Raw genomic sequence first — 15913 nt, 5'->3', positions numbered from 1 at the left:
GGATTTACTTGGGGTAGGGGACAAGAAATAGAGTAGGAAAAGGAAAACAAAACAAAGGAAAAAGGGGGGGCTACGGTGGCCAGAGTCCCGCTGGGACTCGGCTCGAGCGAGAGGCGGCGGCCTGGGGCGCTGGCGCCTGGCGCCTGGCGCGCGCGGGGCTGGGGCCTGGCCGGCCGGCCTGCTGGCTGGGCCTTGGCCCAAGGCGCTTCGGTTTTTTTAACGGTTCCGCGCAGAAAAACAAAAAAGAAAACTAACTAAACGAACTCCGAAAAATCTAAAGTAAATTTTCCCCGACTCCTAAAAATGAGTCGAACAAAATGAACTTTACTCCGGACCTAGAATGCAATTTTCGAAAACGCGCATTTTTCCCTATCCAAATAGAATGCAAATAAAACTCCGGCAAAACAAAATTAGATCTATTTATTAAATCTTCATTTTTCCTCAATTTTGGGAAAGTCATATTATTCCCTCTCTCATATTTTTTTGATATCGAAAAAATTATTGAAGATGAAATAAATAAATCAAATGATCCTCTTTTCCAAATTTGAGAAAACTCTCAAATATGAAAATAATGAAATCTCCAACTCTCTTCGAGGGTCCTTGAGTTGCGTGAAATTTCTAGGATCAACCAAAATGCATGAAAATATGATATGCATGATGATCTAGTGTATAACATTCCAAATTGCAAATTTGGGATGTTACAAACCTACCCCCTTAAGATGAATCTAGCCCTCGAGATTCGGTTGGTTAGAAAATAGGTGAGGGTGGTCCTTGAGCAAGTCTTCTTCTCTCTCCCAGGTGGCTTCATCCTCTGAGTGGTGGTTCCACTGAACTTTGCAAAACTTGATAACCTTGTTGCAAGTAACTCTGCTGGCAAACTCGAGAATCTTGACTGGCTTCTCCTCATACGTTAAGTCGTCCTTCAACTGAATCGCTTCAAGTGGCACGGTATCTCTTAGTGGTACCTCCGCCATTTCGGCATGACATTTCTTCAGCTGAGAAACATGGAATACATCATGAACTCCTGACAGTCCCTCTGGTAATTCCAACTTATAAGCGACTTCTCCCATACGTTGCAAGATCTTGTACTTTCCCTTAACTCCAAAGCGCCTAACTCCTCGAAGTGGGGATACTCGGAGATAAACTCTGTCTCCGGTTTCGTAGACTGTCTCCTTGCGTTTAGAATCTGCGTAGCTCTTCTGCCTGGACTGGGCTACCTTGAGCCTATCGCGAATCAACTTAACTTTCCGTTCAGACTCCTTAATCAAATCTGGTCCAAAGAATTGACGGTCTCCAACTTCGTCCCATGACAACGGTGTTCTGCACCTCCTTCCGTATAAAGCTTCGAAAGGTGCCATCTTCAAACTAGTTTGGTAACTGTTGTTATAAGAAAACTCCGCATACGGCAAGTTATCGTCCCAACTAGATCCATAATCTAGTGCACAAGCTCTCAGCATATCCTCCAAAATCTGATTGACTCTCTCAGTCTGTCCATCCGTCTGTGGGTGAAAAGCTGTGCTGAACTCTAGTCTGGTACCCAAAGTCTCATGCAACTGATTCCAAAACTTTGAGGTAAATTGGGTTCCTCTATCTGATACGGTACTCCTCGGAACTCCATGCAAACAAATGATTCTAGTCATGTATATCTTTGCCAACTTAGCACTGGTGTAAATGGTCTTTACTGGGATGAAATGTGCTACTTTCGTCAATCGATCAACTACAACCCAAATCGAGTCATAGCCTGAACGAGTCCTTGGTAATCCCGTGATAAAATCCATGCCTATCTTATCCCACTTCCATTCGGGTATCGGCAATGGTTGTAACAGTCCTGCTGGCTTCTGATGCTCTGCTTTTACTCTCTGACATACGTCACAAACTGCTACATATGCTGCAATATCCTTCTTCATTCCGGTCCACCAGAATGTTTCTTTTAAATCCAAATACATCTTGGTATTCCCTGGGTGAATCGAATACGGTGAATCATGTGCCTCTTGCAAAATCAACTTCCTGATCTCTGGGTCATTGGGCACATAAACACGGTCCTCAAACCATAAGGTATCGTGCTCATCCTCACGAAATCCCTTTGCTTTTCCTTCGCTCAATTTCTCTTTTATAGAAGCAATCTCCTTGTCAGATTTCTGAGCTTCTCTGATTTTATCCATCAATGTTGACTGAATCTCCAATGCTGCTACATAGCCTCTCGGAACTATTTCCAAACATAGCTCACGAAGGTTTTCTGCTAACTCCTTGGGTATTTTCCCCGTCATTAGAGTATTGACATGGCTCTTACGGCTCAATGCGTCAGCTACTACATTAGCTTTTCCGGGATGGTAATGCAATCTCATGTCATAATCCTTGATGAGCTCCAACCATCTCCTTTGTCGGAGGTTCAACTCCTTCTGCGTGAAAATGTACTTCAAACTCTTGTGATCCGTGTACACCTCACAATGATTTCCAATGAGGAAATGTCTCCACGTTTTCAATGCATGCACTACGGCTGCTAACTCCAAATCATGCATGGCATAATTCAACTCATGAGGCTTCAGTTGTCGTGAAGCATACGAAACAACTCTTCCTTCCTGCATAAGCACTGCTCCAAGTCCTCGACATGAAGCGTCGCAATACACCTCATAATCCTTGGTTTGATCTGGCAAAATCAACACTGGTGAGGTAACCAAACGTTTCTTCAACTCCTGGAAACTTGCCTCACACTCCTCAGTCCATTTGAACTTAGTATCCTTCTTCAACAATTCAGTCATAGGCTTTGCAATCTTTGAAAAGTTCTCAATGAATCTCCGGTAGTATCCTGCAAGTCCAAGAAAACTCCGGATCCCTCCAACTGTTGTTGGTGCTTCCCATTCTGTTACGGTCTCAACCTTAGTGGGGTCGACTGCTATACCTTCTCCGGATATAACGTGTCCGAGGAATTCAACTTCCTTCAACCAAAACTCACATTTGCTGAATTTGGCGTATAACTGATGTTCCCTTAGTTTCTCCAAAACCAAACGCAAATGTTCCTTATGCTCCTCTTCATTCTTTGAATAAACCAGGATGTCATCAATGAACACTACGACGAACTTATCCAAAAACTCCATAAACACTTTGTTCATTAGGTTCATAAAATAGGCAGGTGCATTAGGCAATCCAAATGACATAACGGTATACTCATACAGTCCATATCTCGTGGTGAATGCTGTCTTAGGTATGTCCTGCTCCCGAATCTTCAATTGATGGTACCCTGATCGCAAATCGATCTTGGAAAACACTTTAGCTCCTTGCAATCGATCAAACAGATCATTAATCATTGGCAGTGGGTACTTATTCTTGATGGTTACTTCATTCAATCCCCGATAATCTACAAGCATCCTTAATGATCCATCCTTCTTTTCCACTAGAAGTACGGGTGACCCCCAAGGTGAAGAACTTGGGCGAATGTAACCTTTATCCAATAACTCCTTAATCTGATTCTTAATTTCCACCAAATCCTTTGCTGGCATCCGGTACGGTCGCTTCGATATTGGGCCTGTACCTGGCAATAACTCAATCAAAAACTCAATGTCTCTATCCGGTGGCATGCCTGGTAATTCCTCAGGAAATACATCAGGAAAATCCTTCACCACTGGTACTTCCTCTTGCACAACTCCTGTTAAGCAGTTTACTTGTGTCCTGTTTGGCACATGCCGGGATACATACTTGATCCTTCTTCCTTCTGGTGTGGTAAGCAAAATTGACTTACTAGCGCATTCAGTGTTTCCTTCATACTTTGATAACCAATCCATGCCTAATATCACATCCAATCCTTGAGATTCCAATACTATTAGGTCTGAGGGAAACACATAGTTACCAATCCTTAATGGTAACCGATCACACCATCGTCTAGCCATAAACTCCGCTCCTGGTGAGCTTACTAACATGGGTGTCCTAAGGGCTTGGGTTGGCAGGCATCTGAGGGTTTAGAAAAGACGAGAATTAAGAATAGAGTGAGGTCTAAAGAGAAAACACTACCCCAATGCACATGAGCAAATGCAGACAAAATCACTTCATTCAATCAAACAAGGGCTTACAAACGGTCTAACTATCGCAGAAGTGCTTGAACTATAATGTTTACATGGGGGAAATGCTACTACTATCTGGTGGTCATCTAGAAATTTGAACCGGTGGTAGACTCCATGATATCTGCTCCAGCTTCGTCTTCAAAGTCGGGTTCAGTTGGATCCGAATCGGTGTCATCGATGATGATGTAGTTGTCCGGACTTGCGACGTACTCGTCTTCCTTCCTGGATGCTAACTTCCTCTTGAGTTCTTCAATCTCCTGCTTAAGATCTCCATTGTGCCTTGCTAGAGCTATGATCTCGTCCATGTAGTCCTTACGTGTAGACTTCAGTTCTCCTTCTAGCTCAATGATCCTTGCCTTTGCATTCTTCAACTCTATCATATCATTGCACATCTGGTTCTCGTGGCGTCAAATGTGCTGGTTTAACTCCTGGATGAAAGATGCAATGGATCTATCCTTCTTGGTGCTGACTAACTCCCATTGTTCATCTCGGCGTCCGCAAATCTGGTAGATAGTGTCCTTGAGGTCTTCTTGATAAACTTCTCCAATGCGTCCTATGGTGATATGAGCTGCCATGCTCTTTCCCAGACTCCAGGTTGGTGCATTGAAAATACTATCTAGGGGCTTCGTGATTGGTGCGAATGTCCTTCCCGGAACGTGAGCTTGAATCTTCCAGCGCTCCTCTTCAGGCAGAGTGGCGTTGAAGGTTCCCGTGAAGCTTGATAATCCAATGTTCAGGTACTTGGTGACTTCCTTCAAGTGAAATCCAAAAGGTGTGCCTTCATCTGGTTGAGCGTACTTAATCTTCGCGTTCGTCATACTAATATGGTAGAAAACATGAGGAGTTAGAAAATGAGAAGAGAATGGTGATCTATGGCTTTAACTTAGTGGTCGTGTCCTACAGTAAGCGTGTGCTCTGATACCATCTCTGTAGCGACCCGACCCGAATGGATCAAGTGCTCTGTGCTCAGGTGTCATCCCTGGATTAGTAATGCTGACACCACACAGTACATCGAAGGATTTATAGCAGAGTGGCAATCACACACTTATTACATCGTTGTCTTAGAGAGAACGTTTACAATAAATATGGCTTAAGGCCATCTAGTGTCGATAACAGCGGAAGACTTGGAAGATAAATGGGTCCATCAACTCCAACGGCATCACTGAGTATAGAACCACGTCCTAATAACTCCTTACTCGTCGCCTGAGAAGTCTGCAACATGAGAAGTTGCAGCCCGAAACGGGTCAGCACATGGAATATGCTGGCAATGTAACACATAGAGAGTAATGGAATGAAACAGCTATACTATATGCATATATGGCTGGTGGAAAGCTCTATGGTTACAGTTTTGCGTAAAGCCAATTTTTCCCTACTGCAAAGGAATAAATTTATTTAACTATAATGGTGGTTGTTAAACATCGAGAATGGTTGACAGCATTCCGATCCCAATTAAGTGAACAATTAAAACCCAACAACATTAATCAGAGTAACATGTTGAGATTCACATGATATTCAAGTACTAGATACTCAAGTTGTCCATAACCGGGGACATGGCTAATCATGATTAGTTTGTACACTCAAGCACACGGAAGTTTCTAGCATGAAAGATCTTATGATCCCTTTGAGCCTGGGTGGCGGTCCAAAAAAAACAGGCAAGTCCTGATAGACATCAGGTGCCTCAATCCACCCAGATGTGTGTTAGGTTGCCACCTTAGATAAACCATTAATTAAATATCTCACATCTGTCATGGATATCACTCACCCAATCCACGTCTACTAGCATAGCATGGCATAATAAGCAAACGTAGAAGTAACTCCCAAAGGTTTCATAATAATACAGGTAATAGGTACTACCTCATCTACTTCCCATCCCACAATTTAATTAGATCCTAATCATGCAATGTGAGAGGATTGATCTAATGTAATAAAACATGGGTTGTAGAAAAGGTATGATCAAAGTGTTACTTGCCTTGCTGATGATCCGCGAGACCTAGGGTTTCGAGGTAACAAGCGGCGCAATCCGGGTGATCTATCGCAAACAAACAACAAGCACACAATAAGTACTCATCTAATGCACAGGAAAAACTCGAATAGAAGATCTAACCAGAAGATTCAACTTAAGAACTCCGGTTGGCAAAAAGAATCAAATCGAAAGAAGCGAAAGAAACCAAACGGCGAAAGAAAACAACTCGGTTCTAGCAAGTTGAAACTAGGTGAAATTTTATTATGGCAAAAACTTGTTCAAGTTGATTAGATGGAACGGCGGTTTCGAAACGAAACTCCAGGCGCTTGAATCACCTGATTCCGATAAACGAGCGAGAAGAAAGACTAGAACAAAGATCGGATCTGAGATCACGATCACGGAATAAATCCGACGAAAAGAAAGAGACGAACGGTTAAACGAACGGGCATTGTTAACCGGGAATAATCGCTGATCACGTTCATTGAGACGAACGGTCCGAAAGAAGAATGAAAACCGATATAGGGTTTTTCGGAAAAGAAACCGAAAAAGAAAACGGAAAACCGATCTAGGGTTTCGGAAAAGAAACCGAAACGAAGAATCGGAGAGAAAAACTAGAAAAGAAAACCGGAACGGTTTCTTTTAAAAGAACCGAACCGCGGGGGTAGAAAAAGAGAGGCGCGGGGCTACCTCCGGCGAGGCGGGGCGAACGGTGGTGACAGCGGCATGCTAGGGCGGCGGCGGCGGGTGAGGGGCGCGGGGTGGGGCGCGGCTTGGGGAGGCGCGGGGTGGTGTGGGGCTTGGGGTTTGATTTGATGTTCTGGAGGGGGGGTGTTGGTATTTATATAGGTGAGGGGGGGATTTACTTGGGGTAGGGGACAAGAAATAGAGTAGGAAAAGGAAAACGAAACAAAGGAAAAAGGGGGGGCTACGGTGGCCAGAGTCCCGCTGGGACTCGGCTCGAGCGAGAGGCGGCGGCCTGGGGCGCTGGCGCCTGGCGCCTGGCGCGCGCAGGGCTGGGACCTGGCCGGCCGGCCTGCTGGCTGGGCCTTGGCCCAAGGCGCTGCGGGTTTTTTTTAACGGTTCCGCGCAGAAAAACAAAAAAGAAAACTAACTAAACAAACTCCGAAAAATCTAAAGTAAATTTTCCCCGACTCCTAAAAATGAGTCGAACAAAATGAACTTTACTCCGGACCTAGAATGCAATTTTTGAAAACGCGCATTTTTCCCTATCCAAATAAAATGCAAATAAAACTCCGGCAAAACAAAATTTGATCTATTTATTAAATCTTCATTTTTCCTCAATTTTGGGAAAGTCATATTATTCCCTCTCTCATATTTTTTTGATATCAAAAAAATTATTGAAGATGAAATAAATAAATCAAATGATCCTCTTTTTAAAATTTGAGAAAACTCTCAAATATGAAAATAACGAAATCTCCAACTCTCTCTGAGGGTCCTTGAGTTGCGTGAAATTTCTAGGATCAACCAAAATGCATGAAAATATGATATGCATGATGATCTAGTGTATAACATTCCAAATTGCAAATTTGGGATGTTACACGGTCGTGCCTCGTGCTCCTGCCTCTCGTGGCCGGTTGCGATGCGTCGGAGGCCTCACCGCACCCTACTACTCCCACCGCTGGCCAGGCCATCCCTCTACTCACCCACACCCCCTGTTACTCTGCGGCGACGGCAGCCTCACACCGCAGTGAACCAGTGCCCTCATACTCCTCTACGCGTGGGCATCCACTGCCGCGTCTTCCTCGGCACCGCGTCATCCCCTTCCTAGGCCTCGCCGTTGTCCACCGCCATGGTGCTCTCGGCGCGGTGTGGTCAACGTGGTCAAGGAACGGCTTCCATCGGACGTGGACTGTACGTGGAGAGGCTGACAGCTGGGTCCACGGTCATAGCAAGGAAGTGCCTCCTTATTACGTGCAAAATAATTATTCCTCCACCTGACAGCGGGGACTCATCGGACAGGCCACCGTATTTCGCCCCCCTGACTGCTGGGACCCACCAGCTACATCTTCGCAGGCAAGGAAGTGCCTGACAGTCGGGACCCACCTGGTCGAAGCGTATGTAGCGTTGTCATTCTGGTCGCGAACATGTACGTACATACTGGTCGATGTAGAGGCGCGCGTGTGTCGTAGTAGAGGCGCGCACGTGTCATAGTAGAGGCGCGCACGTAGCATGTACACGTACATACAACGGCCAGGGTGCAAGAAAGAAAATATGGCCATGTATGTGTACATACGGGCGGGGTCTCGAACGCCTACTCACGCATACGTACGGCCAGGGCTCGTGTACATGGCTGGGTCGGAACGGAGAAACATCGTCGTCGTCGTGTTCATGGGGAGGCAACGGAATGCGTCGTGTTCATGGGGAGGCAACGGAATGCATCGTGTTCATCGGGAGGGCTTGGACGGAATAGGCGATGGAAACGAGGCCTGGCGTACCGCAGAATGGAGGAAACGGCCTTGTGTTCGACCGGCCACGTTCGAAACGGGATCCTGTTCATCGGGAGGGGTCTGGCGTACCGCAAAACGGAGGAAACAGACCTGCTACGGTTAAAACGGGGGTCCTGTTGATCGGGAGGGGTGTGGCGTACCGCAAAACGGAGGAAACGGACTTGTGTTGGAGCGCTATGGTCAAAACGGGGGTCTTGTTCATCGGGAGGGGTGTGGCGTACCGCAAAACGGGACTCCATGGGATACTGTTCATCTCCACCGTCGACCTCCTCCAGCCTCCACGGGCTCCTGTTCATCCAGCCTCCACCGCACGCTACTCCACCGGCTACTGTTCAACCACCCCTCAACCGTCTACGGTTCATCCAGCCCTCCACACCACGGGGTCCTGTTCAACCACCCCTCCACGGGCACCCCTCCACCATCTATTGTTCATCTAGCCCTCCACACCATGGGGTCCTGTTCAACCACCCCTCCACCGTCTACTGTTCATCCAGCCCTCCACACCACGGGGTCCTGTTCATCCACCCCTCCACGGGCACCCCTCCACCGTCTACTGTTCATCCAGCCCTCCACCACACCACGGGGTCCTGTTCATCCAGAGGCAACGCCACCGCTCACTGTTCATCCAAACCCCCCGCAACGCTCACTGTTCATTCCATCGATCGGCTTCCGTTAGCAGCAGTAGCAAAGGAATCGCTCGATCGGGTTCAGTTAATAGCCATCGATCGATCGCTCGGGTTCAGTAACGCGTAGCCTGCAGTGCAATCGCTCGGGTTCAGTTAGAGCCCAACGCCTCGCTCGGGTTCAACTAGAGCCAACACCTCGCACACACGCGCGTACGTGTAGGAGAGAAACACGCATCGCTCGGCCCCCAACCTCCCACCGTAACCGGGAACTCCCCGAAATTTTCCTCCCCCTCGCTTCTACCACGGTTTTTTCCGTCATGGACGGCCCAAAGAATGTCATGCAGCTGCGTCTCCGGCCCGCCCAGGACGAAAAGCCCATTTACTGTCATGATTTTTTGTCATAGAAGTAGGAGCCCACCACATCTATGATGATACCGGGTTTTGTCACAATTATCGTCATAGAAGTGTCATATGTATGACAGAATTTTTTTTCGTTCGGCCCAAAATGTCACGGATGTGTCTTATTTTTGTAGTGCAATCCAGTAGGAGGCTACGTTCGAGTCCCTTGTACCTACACAAAAACAATAGCTCAATGCAACCAACGCGCTTAGGGGTTGTCAATCCCTTCATGGTCACTTACGAAAGTGAGATCTGATGGAGATGATAAATAATATTTTTGGTATTTTTGGTATAGAGATGCAAAGTAAAAAGTAAAAGGCAAAGTAAAAGCAAAGCAATAATAAAGTGATGGAGATTAATATGATGAGAAAGAGACCCGGGGGCCATAGGTTTCACTAGTGGCTTCTCTCAAGAGCATAAGTATTCTACGGTGGGTGAACAAATTACTGTTGAGCAATTGACAGAATTGAGCATAGTTATGAGAATATCTAGGTATGATCATGTATATAGGCATCACGTCCGAGAAAAGTAGACCGAAACGATTCTGCATCTACTACTATTACTCCACTCACCGACCGCTATCCAGCATGCATCTAGAGTATTAAGCTAAAAACAGAGTAACGCCTTAAGCAAGATGACATGATGTAGAGGGATAGTTTCATGCAATATGATAAAAACCCCATCTTGTTATCCTCAATGGCAACAATAAATATGTGCCTTGCTGCCCCTTCTGTCACTGGGAAAGGACACCGCAAGATCGAACCCAAAGCTAAGCACTTCTCCCATGGCAAGAACAACCAATCTAGTAGGCCAAACCAAACTGATAATTCAAAGAGACTTGCAAAGATAACCAATCATACATAAAAGAATTCAGAGAAGATTCAAATATTATTCATAGATAGACTTGATCATAAACCCACAATTCATCGTTCTCAACAAACACACCGCAAAAAAAAGATTGCATCGAATAGATCTCCACAAGAGAGGGGGAGAACATTGTATTGAGATCCAAAAAGAGAGAAGAAGCCATCTAGCTACAAACTATGGACCCGTAGGTCTGAAGTAAACTACTCACACTTCATCGGAGGGGCTTGGATGATGATGTAGAAGCCCTCCGTGATCAATTCCCCTTCTAGTAGAGCTCCGGAACAGGCCCCAAGATGGGATCTTGTGGATACAGGAAGTTGCGGCGGTGGAATTATGTTTTTGGCTCCGTCCCCGATCGTTTGGGGGTACGTGGATATTTATAGGAGGAAGAAGTACGTCGGTGGAGCAACAGGGGGCCAACGAGGGTGGGGGCGCGCCTCGGGGAGGGGGGGGGGGCAGGCGCGCCCCCCTACCTCGTGACCTCCTGTTAATTGTCTTGACGTAGGGTCCAAGTCTCCTGAGTTGTATTCGGTGAGAAAATCACGTTCCCGAAGGTTTCATTCCGTTTGGACTCCGTTCGATATTCCTTTTCTTCAAAACCCTAAAACAGGCAAAAAACAACAATTCTGGGCTGGGCCTCCGGTTAATAGGTTAGTCCCAAAAATAATATAAAAGTGGATAATAAAGCCCAATAATGTCCAAAACAGTAGATAATATAGCATGGAGCAATCAAAAATTATAGATACGTTGGAGACATATCAGTTACATCGTGTGTCTACCCCGCTATATATGAGAGGCCTAGAATACAAGTGTCCTACTAGGACACGACTCCATATCCTATCTAAACACAATACAACTCAGAGTCCAACTGTAACCTAACTTGTACACAATATTCGACACAACTCTAACATTCCAAATTCTAAATTACTCGCGAACCAATCCGTGGTTGGATGGTTAGGAGGTCGGTGGTATCCCCATTCCATCAGGGTTCAAGTCCTGGTTCTTGCATTTATTTCTAGATTTATTTCAGGATTTCCAACTATGTGCGTTTAGTGGGAAGAGACATTCTTGTCGACTACAATACGTCTGTGGTGACTTCATCAATTTTAAGATGATATGTCGGCTCAGTCTTTCGAAGGTGCTCATAGGGGTAGGATCTACGTGCGTGTTTGTAGGGATGAGTGTATGCATATATATACTACACTAAAAAAATCAAAATTACTCACAACTCATAGAAGTTATAAGCCTTTTTTCTTTAAAATGGGAGCACACTGCTAAACTTTGCCAAAATTATGTATGCACAGTAACCAAAACGGTTTGATTGCTTAAAAATAGTGAAGACATGCTAAAATATCTATGTTCAGTGATGGAATTAGTAATGGATGTGATGATGCTTTCCAAAAGAATCCGTCTTGTTGAAACCAATGAAAACTAAGGGCATGTCAATGAATTGAAGGATTCACCCGCAAATAAAAATAAAAATAAAGGATTGGCATAATTCCTTTGTTGTAAGAAATTTTCAAGCATATCAAGCGGACCATGGAACAAAAGGGCACTCTTTGAACGTGTGTGCTTCTCAACATCTACTAAAGTTCTAAAGGTGTGAGATCTGGTTGTAATAGGAAAACCCAAAATGCAAGCTTCAAATTCGGTCTTCCTACTTGATCTCACACCAAAAGTTGAAATATTGGAATGTACTTATATTTCTAGTAGTAGGAAGAAGGCTTCGAAAACATAAGTAACACATAACATAGTGGCAAAATGACTGCCCATTTGTTCTTTTATACCAAATGTAGGATCTCCAAAAATAGAATGACCACAACATAACCATATCTCAAGCTCCAGTCAAAAAAATAACCATATCTCAAGCTAAAACATTATGGCCTTATTAAACATAATAATACTACAAACTCACAAACCAATAATGCAACATAATAAAACATCATAATATAGTAATACTTGTTCAACTTATATGGAGATTCTTTGCTTCACTAAAAATTGGTGAAATTTGTCTACCACGAAGTATTCGGTACATTCAGCCTTTAAGGGAGCAATCTCACAGACTCCTCCCTTCTCTCGGCTCAATGTCCTATATGCAGTTTGCTGCATGTGCAGATCTAGGTGAAAAAAATATGTTTTTATTGCTCAGATCTAGACACACACAAAAAATGATTTCATATTACACAATTTCAGGAATCCATGAACATATTTCTTTCTCACTACAAAAAAAATCCTTAACTTTTTTTTGAAACGGAGGCAAAGATTGCCTCATCTATTAATTAAGCAGAAGAGAATTGCCCAGTTAATTACAAAAATCCAGGAAAAAACCGGCACGACAAGGGACAAGCCCACTCTCATAGACTGAAACACACAGGGCAAACCCCACCCATATCGACAACAAGTCGACCTGCAGCTAGACAACGCAGCTCTGACTCTGACGGAGAGCTCAGAAGAACCAAACCAGGCACGGCTGGCACCACGGAAGATCGCCAAACAGGCCACCTACAGCCATTCATCATACACCATAGGGCCCCACTGCCGCAGCTTCCACTCCACAACAACAAGAAAACCGAGGCAAAATCATGGACACGCCGGAGAAGAGCCGACTACCACAACCATTGCCGTGTTTCCGACATCGCTCCCACCATCATCATTGTCACAGATGTCTGGTCGCCACAGTAATTCTCTCACGTCCGCCGCTCCGACATCCACCGCTCCGTCGCGCCCAGCACAATCAACCGACACCGCCTTCCGGGGCCGCCTCCCCGACATAGCACCGTGATACGTCCATTTTGCATCATGCTTTTATATCGATATTTATTGCATTATGGGCTGTTATTACACATTATGTCACAATACTTATGCCTATTCTCTCTTATTTTACAAGGTTTACATAAAGAGGGAGAATGCCGGTAGCTGGGATTCTAGGCTGGAAAAGGAGCAAATATTAGAGACCTATTCTGCACAGCTCCAAAAGTCCTGAAACTCCACAGAAGACGTTTTCCAAATATATAAAAGTTACTGAGAGCAAGAACTTCACCAGGGGGGCCACACCCTACCCACGAGGGTGGGGGTGCGCCCTACCCCCTGGGCGCGCCCCCTACCTCGTGGGCCCCCTGGTGGCCCTCTGGTGGCCATCTTCTGCTATATGAAGTCTTTCGATGGGAAAAAAATAACAAGCCATCTTCTCTGACGAAACTCCGCCGCCACGAGGCGGAACCTTGGTGGAACCAATCTAGAGCTCTGGAGGAGCTGTTCTACCGGGGAAACTTCCCTCCCGGAGGGGGAAATCATCGTCATCATCATCACCAACTCTCCTCTCATCGGGAGAGGGAAATCTCCATCAACATCTTCATCAGCACCATCTCCTCTCAAAACTCTAGTTCATCTCTTGTATCCAATTCTTGTCTCCAAGTCCGGGATTGGTGCTAGTAGGTTGCTAGTAGTGTTAATTACTCCTTGTAGTTGATGCTAGTTGGTTTAATTGGTGGAAGATCATATGTTCAGATCCTATATGCACATTAATACCCCTATGATTATGAACATGTTTATGCTTTGTGAGTAGTTACTTTTGTTCCTGAGGACATGGGAGAAGTCTTGCTATTAGTAGTCATGTGAATTTGGTATTCGTTCGATATTTTGATGAGATGTATGTTGTCTCTCCTCTAGTGGTGTTATGTGAACGTCGACTACATGACACTTCACCATTGTTTGGGCCTAGAGGAAGTCATTGGGGAGTAATAAGTAGATGATGGGTTGCTAGAGTGACAGAAGCTTAAACCCTAGTTTATGCGTTGCTTCGTAAGGGGCTGATTTGGATCCATATGTTTCATGCTATGGTTAGGTTTACCTTAATACTTTTGTTGTAGTTGCAGATGCTTGCAATAGAGGTTAATCATAAGTGGGACGCTTGTCCAAGTAAGGGCAGTACCCAAGCACCGGTCCACCCACATACCAAATTATCAAAGTACCGAACGCGAATCATATGAGCATGATGAAAACTAGCTTGACGATATTCCCATGTGTCCTCGGGAGCACTTTTCTCTATATAAGAGTTTGTCCAGGCTTGTCCTTTGCTACAAAAAGGATTGGGCCACCTTGCTGCACTTTATTTACTTTTGTTACTTGTTGCTCATTACAAATTATCTTATCACAAAACTATCTATTACCACTTATTTCAGTACTTGCAGAGAATACCTTGCTGGAAACCGCTTATCATTTCCTTTTGCTCCTCGTTGGGTTTGACACTCTTACTTATCAAAAGGACTACGATAGATCACCTATACTTGTGGGTCATCAAGACTCTTTTCTGGCGCCGTTGCCGGGGAGTGAAGCGCCTTTGGTAGGTGGAATTTGGTAAGGAAAAATTTATATAGTGTGCTGAAATTTACTGTCACTTGTTATTATGGAAAGTAATCCTGTGAGGGGCTTGTTCGGGGTATCTTCACCCCGACCAGTAGAGCAAAGAGTTGCTCCTCAACCTACTGAACCTACTGAAAATGAAAATGACTGCTTTGAAATTCCTTCGGGTATGATATAAAAACTGCTAGCTAATCCCTTTTTAGGAGATGGAACAAAACATCCTGATGAGCATCTAATATATGTGGATGAAGTTTGTGGACTATTTAAGCTTGCAGGTGTACCCGGAGATGTTGTTAAGAAGAAGGTTGTCAGGACCCCGACTCAATGCCACATCGATCTAGCATGTAACACCTCATATCACTTTGCGGCCTCACGCACGGTATTCCCACGGGTGTCGCCTTACCTTTGCCCGGGACCGTTTGCGCCTTTTGGCACACGTATATGACAGTGTCACTAGCATCCATATGATAAGGAGCCCAGGCTGACATGGCTAGTCGTAAACCCAAAGTGGCACAAACTTACAGGGACAGGCATCCATGACCCAGCATCGAACGTGTCGGTCATCAGCGAGTGAATCCAGGCTGTAGCACTGGGCTAGCAGGACTCCGGTGAACCGGGCTGTAGCGGGCTAACAGGACTCCGGTATTCATCGCGTGACATTTCCCCGAAGGGACAGACACAGGAACGAAGAAGGACACATGCCGGCCAGCCTAAGTGTTCCGGAGCAGTAGCAAGCTACCATGGCTCAGTGGAAACACTAGGAGACATTTCCCGGTAAGAGAGGCTACTAAAGATAAACAACTAGATGGTCAGATCCCACACATACCAAGCATTTCAATAACATACACACAATATGCTCGATATGTGCAAATACAACATGGCATCACAACATGACTCTACGACTCAAGTAATTTATTCATTAGGCTCCGAGGAGCGAGATATTACAAACATGGGTCTCATGACCCAACACTCAGAGCATACAAATCAAAGCACAAGCGGAAGCTATCATGTCTGAGTACAAACATCTATAAATGAAAAAGGCTGAGAAGCCTGACTGTCTATCAGATCCTGCCGAGGGCACAAGATCGTAGCTGAGGTAACAAGCTAAACGTCGAAGTCCACGTGGAACTACTAGCGAGACCGAAGTCTCTCTGCAAAAACATAAAATAGGCA

The sequence above is a fragment of the Triticum dicoccoides genome, chromosome 4A, assembly GCF_002162155.2.
Source record: "Triticum dicoccoides isolate Atlit2015 ecotype Zavitan chromosome 4A, WEW_v2.0, whole genome shotgun sequence".
Lineage (NCBI taxonomy): Eukaryota > Viridiplantae > Streptophyta > Magnoliopsida > Poales > Poaceae > Triticum > Triticum dicoccoides.
The sequence above is the reverse complement of the archived record's forward strand: the minus strand, read 5'-3'. Positions refer to the sequence as shown.